A 4,859-nucleotide genomic window follows, 5' to 3' on the forward strand; every position below is an offset into this window, starting at 1 on the left:
TCAATTCCTGGGTCAGGAAGAGCTCCTGAAATAGAAAATGGTAGGAGTAGGAGCATTAGTTGCTTAGAAGTAGTGTTATGCCGACGGATGGGGCCCAGAGGCTAAACCTGTAGTAGTGTTAAGCGTCAAGTAGCAGTGTTGGTCCGACTGTTTGTGACCCCAAGGACTGTAGCCCACCAGGCTTCTCTGTCCATGGAATTCTCCAGGCAAGAATCCTGAAATGGGAAGCCATTCCTTTCTCCAGGGGATCTTCCCAACCCAGGGATTGAACCTGGGTCTCCCACATCACAGGCAGATCCTTTACTCTCTGAGTCACCAGTGAAGCCCAAAGGAAATGACAGCCACTCCAATATTTTTTCCTGGGGACATCCGTGGACAGAGGAGCCTGGCAGGCTATATGGTCCATGGGGCTGCGAAAGAGCCGGACACGACTTAGTGACTAAGCGTGCATGCACTGGCACACAGTAAGTAAGCTCTATAAAGGTTACCTGTGATACCTGCAAAAAAAAGAAGAAGAAAGAAAGAAAACCAGTTTTATAATGGGCATAGCTGTTTGAATCTCAATGGTTGCCAAAATACTGGCTGCAGTGTGTTACTCTCTTCATTTTAATCACAGTAAGACGTTTCTCAAAAAATGACATGCACTTGTGATCTTGCCTGAGATGAGTTTCACATCCAGCAGCAGCAACATTTCCTTTCCTTTTCATCTGCATCAAAATGCTTCTACACCCAGAAAAGGACTCAGTTCCAGTAAACAGAATGCAGTGATTCTGAAATTGTAAACTATTCTCTCTTTTTTTTTCCTTGAAGGGCTTAGAAATCAAGTGTGCCACCAATTAAAACAAATTTTGAGTCTATCCAGTGAAGAGAGCAATATATTTCAGCATTATTATTTTTGGCTTAGGAAAGTTCATGACATAAGATGCAAAGGTGAGCATCCCATCCACAGTTGAGTGTGGCTACTGTGACTCAGATGGTAAAAGAATCCACCTGCAATGTAGGACACCCGGGTTGGATCCCTGGGTTAGGAAGATCCCCTGGAGAAGGGAATGGCAACCCACTCCAGTATTCTTGCCTGGAGAATTCCTTGGACAGAGGAGCCTGGCAGTCTACAGTTCATGGTATTGCAAAGAGTCAGATATGACTGAGTGACTCACACTTCCCCACTTTTCACAAGGATAAATATTGGAACAGGGTGTGTGTGTCCACAAGCATAGAGTGTGTGTGATTATTTGCTTTTTCTGATTGGATCCCTGGGTTCAGGTTCACGGCCTCCTATTCTTAACTATCATAATACAGGAGTGCCCTCTACTGAGCTTCTTGTATAAGAGATGAACACCTCCAGAGGCTGATTTGCCTCTTGCCTCGTGCCTAGTAAATGTTCCATCCGTATGTATTGAATGAATGGATGGATATTTGAACCTGATTCTCTGGGGCTGTGGGACTAGATCTCTTGGAGCCCCATGTGTTGAACTGAGAAAGTGCTTCTCTTTGGGGCTCAGAGCTTGGAGGTGTCGATTCTCAGGTGCAGATTCGGGTCTTGTCTCCAGGGCAGACTAGGAGAGTTTATTATTGACCAAGACTGGGGACCAGGAGCCTGGCAGAGTCTGCAGGGATGTCACCAGGAAAGCTGTTCAAAGTATCACAAATTAATGGAAGAGAGAGGAAATCAGCATGCAGGAAACCCAGCTGAGATAAGAGATCGGAAGAAATCAATTTTTGCATTTAATTCAGAGGGCAGGCAGCCATAAAGGGAGAGGGGACCAGAAGTTGAAAATAAAGGAGGCCAGTTGGGCAGAGAAAGAACAAGGCTTGAAGCAGCCAAAGCCAGGTTGTCCAGGATGGAAGTTCTTTGGTGGGAATGTTTCATTATCGGAAATCACCGCTGAGGGATCACACCCTCAGAGTCCTGGGGTGGGTCGGACCCAGAAAGGCTCATCTTTGGAGGAGTGCCTGCAATCTGGGGACACATGGAAGGGACTAAGACACACTGGTTCCCAGGGGAGTTTTGTGGGAAGGGCGGTAGGTTTTGGTGGAGTTAAATATGAGTCTGTGATGCTCGCATCAGACTTTTATTTCATGCAAGAGGTCAGATTCCTGGAAATAAGCAGGATCTACTCTTAATTTAGGGCTTCCCAGATAGCTCAGTGGTAAAGAATCTGCCTGCCAGTGTGGGAGACACTGGAGACTTGGGTTAAAACCCTGGGTCGGGAGGATCCTCTGGAGGAGGAAATGGCAACCCGCTCCAATACTCTCGCCTGGAGAATCCCATGGACTGAGAAGCCTGGAGGGCTACAGTCCAGTGGGTCGCAAAGAGTGAACTTGACTGAGCATGCACTCTTAATTAATCCCCACCCTCCTCCTACTTTCCCCTTTGGTAACCATACGTTTGTTTTCTACGTCTGTGAGTCTGTTTCACAAACAAATTCATTGTATTAGTTTTTAGATTCCACACATAAGTGATATCATATTTTTCTTTGTCTGACTTCCTTCAGACATGCATGCATGCCTGCTAGGTCACTTCAGTTGTGTCCGACTCTGTGTGACCCCATGGACAGCAGCCTACTAGGCTCCTCTGTCCATAGGACAAAGGAAGTACATATATATATGTCCATATATATACACATGTGCATATGTGTACATATGTATGTATGTACATATATTTTATGTACATACATATATATGTACATATATTTTAAATTGAATCACTTTGCTATGCACCTGAAACTAACACAACATTGTAAATTAATTATATTTCAATTAAAAAAAAAAAGGATCTCATTCCTTGGAAAATCTGAACAAAATGAGTGAGAACTCACTATTGTCTCCTCATCGAAACTGAGGTCCAGCACGTTGGGAAAAAAAAAAAAAGGATCTGTCCATTCAAGTTCGTGGTTTTCATGAGGAACAAACAAACCTAAATTCCAGTTCAGGTTGCCTCATTTCTGATTTCTGTGAAGCAACAAGGCTGAAATAATTCAGGTTTTCATTTTCCCAACAGTCACTACTATGAACATTTAGTGGTTATTTCTGTTTGGGGCAAAAAAATAGCTAAAAAGTCCCCCCCCCATTTCTGTCTTCATTATCAATAGTCTCTATTATATGACTGAAATAGGTATGAAAATTTAGAAGTCATTACCTTTCTTGTCAATATTATTTTCAGATAAGATTCTTATATAAGATCATTTTCAATCTCTCCTTAAATTTCATCTCTCAAGTGAACTTTTATCAAGGACATCAAGACCAGACACATTGCAACTCAGGACTTAGGGCTGCTAAAATGACAGAAAATCCTCACGTTAGTGCCAGTCTTTTCAGCTGAAGGGGAGGAAAAAGCTTGGTATGCAAAAGTTATTTCTGAGTTCTTTAATAATTCAATCACCATAATTAAATTTTGACTCTCATAGCCACAGTGATGAAAGAGGAAGGGAAAAAAAAACCGGGTAACAATAACTCCCAGTGATTAGAGTTCTACCCCATGAACTGAATAGTGTTTGATGGAAACTTGGATTCCTTTGCGTTGCCTCCCTCCTCCTCCCCAGGTGAACGGAGACGCCTATTATTTTCATTTAATTAAAACCTAGTTGGCTGGCCCCAAGAGAGATGGGAACAATCGTGCTTTTGTGCCTCCATCAAGCCCTGGCGGCTCTTCGCTGTGGTGGAGGAGGGCGGGGTGATGCCCGCTCTCGCTTTCTCTATGGTGCGGTCACTCAGGAGGTCTCTTCACTTTCAGCATGACAGCTCGCTCCATGTGACTCTGTCCTTTCTGTGGAAATAGCTCAAGCATCGGAATAGAGTTCTTTGGCTCCTGCTGCGTCTGTTGGAGACATAACCACTCTAGATGATTGTTCCTCTTTATGAACTACACTGGGCTTATGTAACCTGAAGCTCTGCTCCATCAATCACAGAAAATCCCTTTCACGTTCTTGCTCCTGCCCCCTCCAATGTCCTATATGCGCTCTCCTAAGGGCATTGGTGACCACAGGAAACACTCAAGGCCTTTGGGTTCCCTGCCTACCCTGCCTTTCACCGGATCCTGCTGACGCTCCATCCTTCTTAAAGCATTTCTCTAAGAAAACCAGATGGCCTGGCTAACTGACAGTACTTCCCACACACACTGCCCTGAAAAGGCAGGACTGATTTGTGCTGATAACCGTCTGGGATGGAGGTGCAACACCAATGAGGACCTCCAAACAGGAGGCTACAAAGCCATGCTTCCTCCTCTCTCCAGTCATGGCCTAGACCTGTCCTTCTTATCCACGGAGGGCTGGTAGCCCCCAGTGATTCATCTTGGACCTTCTCATCCTCCTGTCTCTGGGGACGTAATCACATCTACTTCTCATGATTTCTCAGTCTCTATCACTGCCAAAAGCCAGAAGCTCCCAACATAGAGTACTAAACTCAGATCTCTGTCTATATATGTCTCTGCCAGGCTTATTGAGCAAGTACATCCAACAAGCAGTAGGTAATAGACATACCTGTCTTTCCCTTCTGTTTGTTCACCCCCTACATGGAGTCAACCAGAATCCAGATAATTCTATTTTGAAATAGCTCTTGGAATTAAAACTATGAGCCTTTTAAAATCACATTGATTTATTTTTTTACTGGCATTCAAGACAATTGCAGACAAGACCCTGACACTGGGAAAGACGGAGGGCAGGAGGAGAAGGGGACAAAAGAGGATGAAATGGTTGGCTGGCGTCACTGACTCCATGAACATAAGTTTGGGCAAACTCTGGGAGATGGTGAAGGACGGGGAGGCCTGGCAGGGCTGCAGTCCATGGGGTCGCAAAGATTCGGACACGGCTGAGTGACTGAACAACAACTGGCAGTGCAATGGATAAAGAATCTGCCTGCCA

The 4,859-nt window shown here is 44.7% G+C and overlaps 1 pseudogene; it reads left to right on the forward strand.

The window, feature by feature from the left end:
- The first annotated feature begins 2,773 nt into the window (after positions 1-2,773).
- LOC122437497 lies at positions 2,774-2,847 on the forward strand (annotated as a pseudogene).
- The last annotated feature ends 2,012 nt before the right edge of the window (positions 2,848-4,859 follow it).

This window comes from Cervus canadensis, chromosome 2 (genome assembly GCF_019320065.1).
Source record: "Cervus canadensis isolate Bull #8, Minnesota chromosome 2, ASM1932006v1, whole genome shotgun sequence".
Classification (NCBI taxonomy): domain Eukaryota; kingdom Metazoa; phylum Chordata; class Mammalia; order Artiodactyla; family Cervidae; genus Cervus; species Cervus canadensis.